The sequence below is a fragment of the Epinephelus fuscoguttatus genome, linkage group LG9 (assembly GCF_011397635.1).
Source record: "Epinephelus fuscoguttatus linkage group LG9, E.fuscoguttatus.final_Chr_v1".
In the NCBI taxonomy this organism is placed as follows: domain Eukaryota; kingdom Metazoa; phylum Chordata; class Actinopteri; order Perciformes; family Serranidae; genus Epinephelus; species Epinephelus fuscoguttatus.
In genome coordinates, this window is record NC_064760.1 from 29668488 (window position 1) to 29683033 (window position 14546).

At 42.4% G+C, this 14546-nt stretch overlaps 1 protein-coding gene across 2 annotated transcripts in view; it reads right to left on the reverse strand.

The window, feature by feature from the left end:
* Window positions 1-14546, reverse strand: part of n4bp3 (NEDD4 binding protein 3) — a 33579-nt gene that overhangs the window by 16711 nt on the left and 2322 nt on the right. The window contains exon 1 of one of the 2 annotated variants that reach the window (XM_049586656.1): window positions 6586-6683. The exons of the other annotated variant lie outside the window; for it this stretch is intronic. The gene's annotated coding sequence lies outside the window, so the exon portion shown is untranslated. Of the gene's footprint in view, window positions 1-6585; window positions 6684-14546 lie in introns of those variants that run through there. 2 annotated transcript variants of the gene reach the window in all.

Consider the following 14546-nt stretch of genomic DNA (forward strand, 5'->3'; position numbering starts at 1 on the left):
TGACACATTTTAGGGAACACTGGAGCAGCTTGTATACCGTCCCATACCACTGTATACACTCTAAACTCATGAATAAAATATTGGCCCTACTATTTGCCGGCACTGTGTGATGCACTAATGAGGAATATAAAGGAATATTTTACTGATCTTCACATAATATAACTATAAAGCCTTAGTATTAACTCTACAGACACTAGCTATGTAGGTTTCTCTTCACAACCTAACAAACATCATGATATGTATTGCTTTCTAAACATTTCTCAGCCAATACCGACAGTTGCTGATATTTTGGTAAATTTCTATTTGCTACATGATGAGTACTTGTAATCAATCAATACCAGGAGAATCATTTTTTATGGTTCTGGCATTTTAAACACTATGTGCCCACTTTTGAGTTTCATGTGGCACATTTTCAATGGATAAACAGTCTCCACTTCATTTCAACTTTGGATGGATCTATTGGATCAACAGAAAGATTAGTGCATGTCATGCATCTCATTATCTTATGTATATTAAACAACATGTTAGTTGTTTAATGGATCTGAGCATCCTTCCTCTCCCAATGGCTCTAGATGAGACTAAATGCTATCAAACTCTCATTAATCATTTCCACAGCAGCCTCCATAATTACTGACCCAGAGGGGAAAACCTTGAAACTCAAAACTTGGGACAAATTGGGACACAGTCGCTGCCTTACTGTAGGTCCTATTCACACACTAGATGAGTATTACCTGGTGACCCCCTGTTTATAATAATTGCGGAGGTCGTCTGTGCAGCAGCACCCCAGGGATCATTCACTGATCAGATGGGGCCACTGAAAATCTTGGGGTGGCACACCAAAACCAAAAGCCATAACTGAATTTCAGGAATTTAACTATGCTGTCATAGTATAAAACTATGTCAATATGGAGTGTTAAGGAAGGAGTGTCAACTTTGGTGTCTTATTTTTAAGTTAATATTACTAATTATCCAATATAAAGCAATTAATACTGGTACACTTCACAACAATCCTGTTTCAATGTGTCCGGTCAAAACACGTAAGGCATTTCATTTTTCTTAAAATAGGCTTGTTGTCCTTTTCCACAAAAACACCTACGTTAATTGTACAGAACAAAACATTTACTGGGAACAAGCCCTTGTAAGTTTAGCGGAGACACTTGGGTACCCAGCTTTTGTTTTTAATAATCTGTTGTTCCTTTAATGTTTTATCTTAACGTATTTCTCTTGTAAAGCACATTGAATTGCCTTGTGTAGGAATGGTGCTATATAAATAAAATTGCCTTGCCTTACCCAAAGAACCCATTTTTCTTTAGATATCTTGACGTGAAAGTTCAAAGGACCACTTTAAAAATGATCAAGCCAGTTGTTCCCTCGCTACAATTTAACCTAACTTTGGCATGTTTTTCAGCCCCCGTCCCGGAAAAGCCATGCAGATATGGTATCAATGGATGCCTTATGTTGTCTAGTTTCACAAGATACCACTATCTTCACACTAGCTTAAGAAATGGTTGCGCCACAGCCTCTGACAGACAGTAATATCAGCCACAATTTTTTTTTGCCATTGGGGCATAGGGGTAGGCCAGGAGTTGTATCAATCAATCAATTTTATTTTTAAAGCCCAATATCACAAATCACAATTTGCCTTAGAGGGCTTTACAGACATCCCTCTGTCCTTAGGACACTCACAGCGGATATGGAAAAACTCCCCAAAAAACCCTTCTCCCTATATCAGGGAGACCATGGCCCCCCAGCCCCCCTCTTGGGAACGCCACTGCATCTGTGATCTTAATCCGATGAGAATCCACCATGATGACTGCAATTCATTAAACTATAATTCTACCGCAATTTACCCACAATATTCTGCCAAACACAGAGGTCATGTGATAATATTAGTCCAGTTTAAATCGGTCTCTTGGTGATTTGCGGGCGTATTTAGGTCTTTTGTTTTCTCCGCACCTCTTTTCTGCCTTTTTCCCAGACGAGAATGATGGAGGCTGCATTGGCAATGATACATCAAGTTTTGACAGCATTTTGGGTGCAGAATGCAAAAGGCTCATCTCGCTACACAGCATGAAGAAAGATGATCAGATGGACGACATGTGACAATGTGGCAAAATCCATTGTTTGTGTAACCAACATTTTTTTGATAAAGAAGAAAGGAGGTGACTGCACATCACAGCTCATGGTGCTGTGTAGTGTTCCTGTGTAGTGTAGAGTGGAGTTACAAATGACTATGTGCATCATATCCGGGAGATAATGTCAGTGAATTAAAGTAAAATACAGACTGCACTTATCTCCTGTGAATGTGCTGCATCAAGCACAGACGTGGGGAGGTAATTTCTAAATCACCCCTGGTAATACTGGTCTCGTGTGAACAGAGCATTAGAGGATCTGTAGTTACACCATTTTTATGAGCTCTACAACTGTTTGGAAGACTAACAGTCTTGATCATGACTGGCATGCTTTGACCTGGACTCACTCAACAAAATCATCTGTCAAGACTTCCTGAGATGGGTTTCCTCACTTTGCATCTGTTTGCCTATTGATGGCGGTCTGCACAGTGCACCTCAGCCTTTACTGCCTCTGCTGACATTACAGTATTGTATTTCTGCACAGAACTCAATTACTGGCCCTGACTACAGTAGCAATGTCAGGGTTATCTGGGGTGACTGGTTGGACTGGTGTTTCATGGAACCTTATTGATCTGAATCTGACTGATGTTACATAAGGCTGCTTCAGCGTGAGAATAGGGCACCCGAGGGAGTGTGTTCACATGGCCACCTCTTACCTCTAAATGTGTTATTAGTGTTATTTATAGGGACATTTTCTTCAACAACAACCCTGTTTCTGCTTCTCTTCCAGCGGCGCAAAGAGACTGTATTGTTAAAAATATCAAAGAGTCTTCAATTTGTGGTGTGAAAAAGGATTGATTGCATAATCCCTGACTTTGTTTAGATGAATGCCTGCTTTGATCCCTCAGTGAGGCTACAAGTTCAACCTCTATGGATGTGTGTATGTGTGTGTGATAAAGAGAGATTAGTACTCGCAGCATAAGGATAAGTACTTGACCTCAGTGTTGTTTTAAGTGACATCCACTTGCCCTTCACTCATCCAACACACACACATACACACTAATCTACCAGTCACCCTGAGTGGTAAAAACAAGGCGCAAACAAAACATCTGATATAAAAGGTAATCTGATACAGGCAAATATCATTTTAATTTTCATACCATCTTTTCCTTCACTGAAATAGAATTTCTAATTTTACATGTATCCAGCAGCAACTGCATGTCTCACACTATCCATCTGTTCCACCGTCGCAAGAAATAATGAGTCCTGCATTAGTAATCTAAGGGTTGAACTGTAGGAGATAATCTCCGAACGAATCAAACAATTGCCTGTTAGCTACCTTACCTTAGTCATTGTTGGTACACCTGTCAATGTTTGTATTCTCGCACAGCACGCCTACTTAAGTTACGATTACAATAGTGCCTCCCCAATGAGGTACTGTTTTCACCCCTGTCTGTTTATTTGTTTGTCTGTCTGTCTGTTATTGATATTGTTAGCGTGATATCTCAAATGACAGATATTAACATGGGCAACCCTAACCCCTAAAGGGCAGGATCCGATGCTGAGGGAGCATACGGCTGAGGCAACGTAGCTCGAACTGTCGCTAGCAGATTCGATCAGCTCTAGCTGGCTAACTTCTTGACCTAATGCTAGCTCCATGACTTGTGTTATCAGCAAATGACAAAGAACCCATCATGCTTAATGGCTGCATACATGATGTCATTCTGATTCTATAGCTAACAGATCCCAACCAACAAGTCAGCATCATCACCAGTCGATGATCTGTGTAGGAAACATGACAATAAAGAAATGGTATTGTTACACTGCAGTTAGTCTGAGGGTGTTTTCATGTTAGGTATGATTGATTTGCACAGTGCCTGAGTACGACTGCTACCCCTAGTGCTCAGCTTTCCACACCCAAGTACACTTGCCCAATCATCTATGTGACATTTGTTAATGTTGTTGCAAGAGTGCAGAAAATCGCCAGATCTAAGCTCATACAATGGAGTCGACCTTCACATCACGCCAACTATTGTATATTCTTTGGAGAAAATGTCAAGACCGACCCTCTCGCCTGCCTTCCTGCTGTATCACGTATGACTGTGCAGTTCGCATGCTGTGCTTATCAGATTTCATGGGAGACTGGTGGTGCTGAGACATGCCTTTACAATACTTCTTGCTGACTGCTTCTTGTGTTAAATGGTTGTCAGCTGTTGTGTTTTGGTATCTTATGATTTTGGCACTACATTCAGGTTTTAATATATAAAGTACAGTGTTTGGCATGACGAGAGTGCTATAATTAAAAACCAACATGTTTCCTTGTTTTGAGAATACTACAGCGCTGAGATAATAATCCTTCCAGATTTTTGTTCTATATTATGTAAATGCCTGATGCCATCTGCAATATTTGAGATATCACACTGGATGAACACACAGATTTCAAGTTTTAACCTGATGTAATCGAGGAGGTCAACAACTGTAAAAATGACACCATACAGAAATATTTCCTCACCTAACACCATCGGAATTTGTGAGAAAGCAAACAAAGTGGCATGTAATTTATTTCACCTTATCCTGAATCCAGTACAAGTTGTGTGTTTGGTTTCTGTTCCCCTTGTCAGCAAGCTAAGCCTGTACAGTGTTTGCCAACTGCTGCTATCAGCAGAGTGTGTTTAACACAGACCACAAGTTCAGACTGAAGAATGTACAGGGAGAGAGCGATGTGAGGAAACACATTCCCTACATTTCTCACTCGGTAATTATTAATGTGCCTTCACATTGCCCATGCAGCACTGATATGGGTGATGTGGACAGAGGCCTTTTTCTCTGCTGCAGGCTCTGAAGTGTTGTGGGTTATTTCAAACAAAAAAACTAAACAACAGTGTCTATTATCAAAGCACCTTGGTTCCCACGAGAGCTAAGTTTGGTAATATCAGACATTTAATGACTGATAATTCTACCACATAATCAGAGCGGGGGAGCCGCACAGTGTTAAATTGAGCTGATAAAGACAAAAGCATGAGAGCTAGCGTCTTATTAAATTCATTAGAGCGAGGACAGAGGGGGACGTGACGTTCTCTTTTCTCTCTGTGCCTTCTTTGTTTCCTGGAGCGGTTCATGTAGGAGTCATCGTTCTGTGATTACAGAGATAGAAATCGAGTGGTTCCCACATCGACCCACACCTGAACCAATTCCACTTAACAGTTGCAATGAACGTGCATGCATCCATCCACACACCCTCAGTGTTAGACCACACACTCAGCACAAACACAAACACAAAGTGAAATGTGTGGACTGCAGCTGAAAATTGATTAGGATTCAGAGGAATACACGGATATGGATTGACCCGCAGTATGACTGCTTTAAATGTTGATGATGTTCCAGTTTAAGCCTAAATGAAGGTATAGATAAAAAGCTTTCCTGATCACATCACAGCAAACTTTTTCTTTGATCTCATCTGCACTGTAAGACCGGGAGAGGAGCAGAGCAGGGTGCGTGTCAGGTAGTAAACACTGATGCTGACGCACGCTGATGCAGAGTCAGAGGATCAGCACTTTTTCCTCCTGTTGAGTTTCTCTGTAAATAAAGCGAGTGTTTGTTTGTTGGTGCTGAGGAGCAGCACAGTGGGAACTACTGAAAATCAGCTTGTTCAACCGACTCGGGTCACAGCCTCACTGTTAACAATGACAGCAAAGCAACAAGAAACAACAGTGAAACGTCAACACGAGGGGGATTTCACCTTGTGCAGCTGTGACACTTTGCCTCAAGCTATACAATTCAATAATAACACAAGTCAATCCAATGAAATCTTGTTACACAGCTTGGGTACAACATTGAGCCATGAACAGTCCTCAGGGGGAATTCCAGGGACACAAATAGACCATCAGACCGACAATCATCAAGAAAAAACAAACAGAAGAAGAACGTAATGGAAAGAGGGTTTATTGAGGAAATCAAGACGCACAGCTCAGCAGAGCAGATAATCCTATATATTGTTCGGAAAGCACCATGTGGCTCCATTTTGGGACTTTCAATAATTAACAGTTAATTAGCATATTAATTCTGTGCTGGAAGTGAATTGGGAGGCTGCTGCTCAGTGTGACGTCATTCGCCCTCGAGGAAAGATTTTGTTAAAAAGTTAGTTAATTCCAATTCAACTCCGCTGCAAACAAGCATGCCTCATGGGATGAGTAATTAACAATCAGGCTGCTTTCCCCTCCTCTTCACAGCTTAAGCTGTTCTTCTGACAATGCAGCTGTAAATCACAGTTGAGTTCAGAGCATTTTGAGCTTGCTGGCATGTAAATAAGGAAAACTTTCCCAGCAGCGTTCTCAGGAATGAATAAAATATACACATACAGGTTAGGCAAGTTCTTGCTTTGATCTGAAGCCAGTGGACTGTGGACTTTAGGTACTTTCAGTATCGTTAAGACTGACTTTTCAAAGCAAATAAAAACCCAGATAATAGAGATAAAATGAAAAGGTACCAAAAAGGAAAAAAGTCATTTATTTACCTGCGTGTGTTGTCCACCTGATACTTCACTTCTCTGTTCCTGATCCCATGCTCACTCTGTTTTCCTCTCTGTCTGTCTCATGCGCGCGCTACTGATTATCACGCCACATGACTTCCTGTTTCTCAGATTCTGATGGCTGTTGGGAGGTGTGGATGGGAGGGAGCTGCTTGGTCCTAACCACTGACCTGCAGCCCACCACAGGATGACTTTGCACTGAGGACTAAGCTGATCTTAAATTGTGCATAATAATTGTTTGAATACAAACAGAAGCATCACTGGAAATTTACCCGTATGTTTTATATAGTAAACTGGGACAAATCACTAATTCAACCTCTGCAGAAGCTGTAAGTCTGTTTCGGTACTTTCCTGTTCACCCTACACCCTCTCCTTTCCCCTCCTCACCTGCTCATCTCTTTGTGCTCTTTGAGCCCTCTCAGAGGCCAGTATGGTTTGACTTGTTCTCCCGGTTTCACAAACAAAAGCCCCGCATGTGAACCAGCTTCGAGGCGGTCAATCCAGGCCATGCGTTGACATATGAGAGCCAGCTTCACCGGACAAATGCCAACAATACAATGTTTGCTCACGGATAATAAGACAATAATGAGAGATCAGCCTTGGGTTAAAAGACAGACAGCAGGAACACAAAGAAAGAGGGATGAGGGTCGGAAAAAATAAGAGCGCAAAAGAGGAAGGAGTGGAAAATGACAGCATGTGGGGGTTGTCTCAGCGTGGACCGTCTGGACAATAGTCTGAGTGTAAGTCCCCTTTCCTGAGGCCGGGTTACTGGACGGGTTCTGCGTCGTATCAAGTTACATAACTCAAACTGGAGACGCTCGCATCTTAGTGGGAGGAAAAAAGAGGACATTGTTCTCCGCTCCTTAACCAGGAGAGAGCCACTCCTCTCTTCTTTCTTCACCATGTGATGCAGGCCGCAGAGCTGAGGGGAGTGAAGGAGGTATCTGAACCTCTTAAAGCTGGCACCAATAGGTGGGCATACAGGAATCCCAGCTAATAAAGCACCTCGCCAACCAGAGATGCACAATGTAGCGATTGGCAGGCTATTAAAAGGCATTCCAGAGCAAGAATGAGATGTTTGCGGGACCCTTTAGCCTGCCAAGTGCAATTTAAAGAAAATCAGCTGAAATATGAAAGGAAGGGATAACCCCATCAAAGCGAGGCAGCCCAGTCTAACACTTGAGCAGGTGCCACCGTACCCCTGTCATTACCTCTGGGCCCCACAGGCATATCCAGTCTCAGATTCCACAGATTCTCAGTTGTAAGTGTCTCAGCTGGCCGACAGAGCAGCACCAACAAGAAAGCTCTGGGAACCTGGAGGAGTGGTGAAGATGGTGCATGTGTGTGTGTGTGTGTGTGTGTGTGTGTGTGTGTGTGTGAATGAATGGAAACGTGGCGGCAGCAGGATGGAGCAAAGACAGAATATGAATGTGGAGATCCACAGATGGAAATGCAAGGCAGAGATCACAGAGAGTGACGAGTCAGGGCCTGCTTACAGATACTGTACCTGTCTGACCAGTCAACTAGACAAGACAACAACTTGAGCTAGACTCATTTCCTCTGCGTAAGCTCCTCTGGACAATAACATTACAGGAAGCAGCTATGGGAGGCTCACTGGATGTCTGGCTCCTTTGAAATAACATTATTCTGGGTCAGACATTTTAAAAATTCTGTCAGTAAGGATTTAAGAGAAGCAGCTGGAAGGACTGTCTTATTTCACAGAGACGGATTTCACATAAAATAAACAAAAATGAATAATTTGAGAGGAGTTCCATTCTTAAAGAAAAAGTTGGACATTTTGGGAACTGTGCTCATTTGTTTTCTTGCTGAGAGTTAGGTAAAAACATTGATGACTCTCTCGAGCCTGTACGGTAAATCTAAAGCCAGACCAAGCATATGTTTAGCTTAGCTTAGCACAAAGACTGGAAACAGGGGCAAACTGACTGTCTAGTTCAGTCCTAGTTGGACCCTAAGGTCTAATTTGTAAAACAATGCATAGGATCCACGCTAAAAATGTACGTATGAACAAAAGCCAAAAATGGTGTTTGCTAAAAATATTCTACAATCAGGCTTTCACCTCACCATACGAGTCACAAATTTCCCATCTCCAAAATGTTCGTAAGCGGGTTAAAGTTTCTTCCACCAAGTCTGTTTTTTATACATAACAACTCGTGGGAAGTGGTGTTTGCCTCTTTCAGGTCTTGTTTTGCGTTTGCAATGTTTACAAATGAAGCTCGCTAAGTGACATGTTTGTTTAATTCATTACGAAACCAAAGTTGGAAACAACAAGGCAGACTTTCTTACCTTTGGACAAAGCCAGGCTTGCTGTTTCACCCTGTTTCCAGACTTTGTGCTCGGCTAGACTAACCGGCTGCAACTGAACAAATACAAGTGATAAATCAATCTTCTCATCCAACTCTCAGCAAGAAATTGTAAGTGTATTTTAACCAGGAAAAGCCTCACTGACATTTAAAATGTCCTTTACCAAAGTGTCCTGGTCAAGACAGGCAACAGCACACTGAACAAAGTTGGTGAGAAACAACAGGTAACAGTTGGAAACAGTAAAAAAATTCAGAAATGCAGCATATGGAGAAATCAGGTCAACATATCCTGGATCACATAGAGGCAGATATTTAGTGAATGCATCTATGACCTGATACACTTTCTTCCAGCTCCTTTAATCTTCTTTTAAAACACTTCAAGAGACCCAAATCAGTCTGGAGCAGATACCAAGCTGCAGGGGCAGCAAACCTAAAATTGCCCATTTCAAGACCAGACAGCAAAAGTAGGTCTTGTGAACATGTAATGAGCAGAGATTGTAGGTTGAAGTCTTTTTTCAGATGGATGGCATTACATAGATAAGAAAGGAAACAAGGTTAGTGCCTTATCAATAAGGACATGCCAGTGGTGATAAAGACTACTGATGGGCAATGCAGATGAGACAACCCTAGCATACAGAGAGAGTAACGGTGAGTGAGGACCTTGAGATTTGTAACAAACCTCAAGGAATGCTCCATGTATACAGTATCTAAGAAGTGAATGCATTGAGAAGATGAATGCATATAAAACATCACCATGGTCAATCACTGGCATTAAAGTAGCAGCAACAAGTCCTTTTTCACATATTATTTCTGAAATAATAGCCTAGCCTCAGGTTCAACTTCTTTACAGGGCGCTGAATGTGAGGCTTAAAAGAGAGCGAATCATCAATGAAGAATTCTTGAAATTTATATGAAGATATAGACTCAATCACACTGCCCTGAAACATCATAATACTTTGATGTATTTTTATAGCATATTCCCATTACAGAAACAGGTACAATGTACAATGCCACGGAGTCTTAACAGCTGTATTATCTGTGTGACCTGAGCGACAAATGCGCAGGTCAAAGAAAGTAAATGTAACCTTTAAATCCATCGTATTGATTTCATGTAAAAGAACAGGATGTGACAGCAAACTGAAATGCTGTTGAAGAGAACAGAGCTGCGGCTGCCTCAACGGCTGCTACTCACACACGCAGATATAAATAAACAACAATGCCCACTCGCAGAGGAGGGCTTCGACTCGTGGCCTTTTGTTCCGCAACGCTACAACTCTTCAGACTAAATAAAAGAGACAAGGGCCAAGTACTCTGCATGCACACGCACACACACAGGCTAACCATCGCTGCTGATAACTATGGAAGGCAGGTGAGTGCGGGCACTCCTCACTGGGAGATAAACCTGATCAATAAAAACACGAGGAAACGATAAGGCTGGGCTGCCTCGCGGGGGAAAAGGCAACATTCGTTAACAAGACAATAGTCCCAGGATGAGATGCTGTCAGAGTTAGCGACTGTTTCCGAGTGCCCTCTGAGTCGGTGACATTTAGAGACAAAGGTCACAGCATGGGGTCTGTCCACCCTCTTACACTCTCAGACCTCTCCCCTCTGAAGGTCACCGGGTCCCGCTTGTCCCATGACGACAAAACTATTGTTCAGCAGTCAGGTGGAGGGTAAACCAACCAACCACGTTCAGAAAATACTGAACACAGTAGACTTTGCTATGATGAAATATGAAATATATGCCAGGTTGATCTGGCAGCGGAAGAGATTTTGATTGATAGGAATAAGCATGTGGGCCACCAAGCTACCTCTTCATTATGCCAAATCCACCCATGCATACTCACACATACACTTATATCATCAATCTGTTACCTTGTGAAAAGTTTTCAGAAGTTGCTTCTGTTTTCTGACTACGTTTAAGCATCATCTCAAAAAGAATATAGAAATTAACTGCTACACAATCACAATGGTCGCCTAATTATTTACTGGACAGCAGGTATGATGGTTACAGAACGCAGAGGCTTTATATTTAAAGTGTATGGAGAGAGAGCTCTGACCTATTTGGATTGGACGAGGGAAGCAGAGGAAATGCACTTGTATCTGCATCCGACATCCCAGTTTGATGCCAGAAGAAACTCCCACCTCTGCTTGCAAGCTGTCATATATCTGTAATGTTTGCATTCCAGCTATTATTTTGTGATGCTAGTCCTTCAGTAGGCTTGATTTCCCTGCCTTAACATGCCTTACCTACTTCTTCTTAAGTCAGTGACACACATAGAGCTTGCCAATCTCTACATTTGACCTACAGGTTTCAAAAATACATCTCCAACTTTGTGCTCGAGTGTCAATAGATTTTTTTTGGCAACTTCTGAGGCAACAGAACAAGCTGTAAACACAAATACTGTATTACTATATCATCATCTTATAAAGTTGTTGTGGGAAACATGTCGGTAAAGAGTTCAATATCCACTTTCCTTTTGGCCCTGGTATGGGCTTCTCTAACCCCTGAGGGTAGTGTACAGTGGACTTTAGGCTTGGGTGGTATGAAGGTATTATGGTATATCAGCGTTTCAGAAATTCCGAAGGTATGATTTTCAATATGGTCAAAAATACAGATGCTCCCCTTCCTATTAAAAGATAACTTCGGTATTTTTCAACCTGGGCCCTATTTCCCCATGTGTATGTGTGCGTATGATTCATAGGTACAACTCGTTTTAAAATTGGTTCAGTATTGAGGGAGACGGATGCAGCCGCCAGCCACGAGGTAGATATGGGGGCAAATGCGTCCTGTGTAAGTTTGCGCATTAAAAGTGCTTTTTTTTGCCACTGACCGGTTCAGATCGCCAGTGTTATCTCTGTAAATAGCATACTAAGTGTTTCCCTTACCCTTCACTTGCTCTGGGCTGTGACGTCATCTCGTCGAGCTTTGCTTGTTGCCGGAAGAAAACAGAGGAGCCATGCTGAGCGCCGCTCAGAGTGGCGCTGGTTGTCCCGGAGTACAGTTGAGAGTTTTACTGCATCGATTGAAAACAATGGTTCGTGTTTGTGCTTATCCAAATTGCAAGAACAGGATGTCACGCAACACTCCGTACAGCTTTCATAGGCTGCCTCTGTCGGACGGCGAGATGCTGAAGTTGTGGCTAGTTGTGCTACAAATGGATGCTAACACTCCTGTCCAGACACTGCGCCTTGCAGACCATCGGGTCTAGAAGAGAAGAGAAGACATCCAACCCCGAAACACCTCTTCCTCAAGAAAACGGCTGTCCCACGAGTAGAGAGAGCTACAGACACAGTGGAGCAAAGCTCTCGCAAGATGACGTCACAGCCCAGAGGTAAGGGAAACACTTAGTATGGTATTTACAGAGATAGCACTGGTGATCTGAACCAGTCAGTGGCGAAAAAAAGCACTGTTAATGCGCATTTGCCCCCGTTACCGTTTTAGCTCATTTCGCGGCTCCCGGCTGCATCCGCCTCCCTCAATACTGAACCAATTTTAAAACGAGTTGTACCTATAAATCATATGCACACATACACATGGGGGAATAGGGCCCAGGTCTCTACTAATGGAGGAGGCAGCTAAGCTGAGAAAGATAATGACTGCAAGTGGTGGGGATAACATTACAGGACTGGTGGACAAAAAAAAGGGAAATACCTCTGTCTTTGTTTGACATATAACTTTAACTTGAGATTACTTCTTCAATCCACAAAGGCAGATTATTATTATTATTATTATTATTATTATTATTTAAAAAAAAAGATATCGCCCTGGCCTAGTGGACTTTAGAGCATTTGGTTGCCAAAATCAAAGCTGTAAAACTGCCGACTGTATGAAAGATGCTAAAAAGCTCTGAAGAGCTGAAGAGAACTGCAGAGCTGGGAGATAAATTCTCTGTGAGTTCATCACTACAAGCAACTCCATTCACAAAGTCAACTGAGCAACTGCTGATATTGTTGTTGATGTTGATTTATTTAGTAAGTTGTGACTTTATTATATCTTTGTTTTCCTTCCTTCATATCAGGAATGGCAACATACTTTTTAATGATCAATCTTCAGCTATAAGGAAGCACCTGTCACTTGGAGGTAATGATTAACTTGGGTGTGTTCTCTGTCTTGGCACTTCAAAAATAACTCAGTTCAAGCCTGTGAGGCCCACTTGACCCAACAATTTATGGTATTTAAAATAAATGAATGTTTTACTGAAGGTCACACAAGACTGTGTGGACTGGTTAGTGAATGTGGTTAAACAACTAATCATCTAGTGCAGAATTGCATAGGAAGTGGCTATGATTTCTGGCAGTTACTTACACAGACAGACACTTGCCTTTGATTCTCCTGACATCAGTGTTGAGCATACTGTTACCATTTACAGTGATCGCTTTGAGCTTAACAGCCTTATATCCAACAGCGGCAGAATCTAGGTAGGCAGCCCTGCACGCCTGGCCAAGCCCCACAGTGATTTTCTTAACCCGGCCTGGCTTTAATCGCAGCGACAGACGGCCCAGAGAGCGGATCAAGCCAGCCACGGGCAGAGGGATGACCGAGGAGTGAAAGCTCTAAGTGTAAGAGCACGACACTTTCTCCTCAGAGCGATCAGGCATGCCCTTGTCTATAAAGAGTCTATGAGATGAGTGCAGACAGGAGGGAGTGAAAAGCCTAACAGGATAAGCCCAAGATTAGGCGCAAACAGTGAGAAAATGGGGAGAATAGGGGAGGAGAATGTGAGGAAGCAGAGCCAAGGAGGGGAGACAGACCGAACACAGTGAGTGGAAGACGGGCTGATTAGTGTTTGATTAGCTGACTGGCCTGAGGGAAAATCTCTGTCCACCAACACATTGCCATTATGACTGCACTCTCCCCGCCACGCCATCTGTTCCACTGTTGTATGCATGACTGACCTGCTGTGCACTTACATGCTAGGCCTAATAGAAAAAGAGACGTAAAGTCTAATAGTGCTGTAGTTTACAGTGGTAATGTTGGATTTATTAGGTCCTGATGGACAAGACAAGTATTTAGTTGCACCTTCATTTAAGCGTTACATCAGGACAAATACAGAGGCGTGGTATTATTCACATGTAATGTGCTTGATGACGAGGAGTTTGTATCCTCCTCTCTATAGGTTGGGCAACAAGAAGCAAATGGTCAGCAGACATCTGACCGATCAGCAGCATTAGTGTTTCATCAGCTGCCAGTGCTTTAAGAAGACACATGTATGCACACGCACACACACACACACACACACACACACACACACACACACACACACACACAGGGGAGTGTCAACCCCCTGAGAGCTCAAACAGCTGAACGAAGACATCACATCAGCTGTCTGGCTGATTCTGCTGAGAGAAGAGCAGCAAAGACACAGACTGTGTTAATAGGCTCTTGTCAAAAATCTCCCAATAAGCTTTTAGCCAACAGATGGGCTTTGCAATATTGATAAAACCAGGCATCATAGTACTTTTTTTTCTCCGAATGTTGCCATGTCAAATGTGGCCATAATTAGTGTCACCTCTTTAAAAAAGATTAATAATTATTTTGATTGTTCTCTTAATGTCTCTAAACTGTCCAATATGATGACATCACAAGTTGTCAGAGATTAAAGCGATGTCTTCAAATTGCTT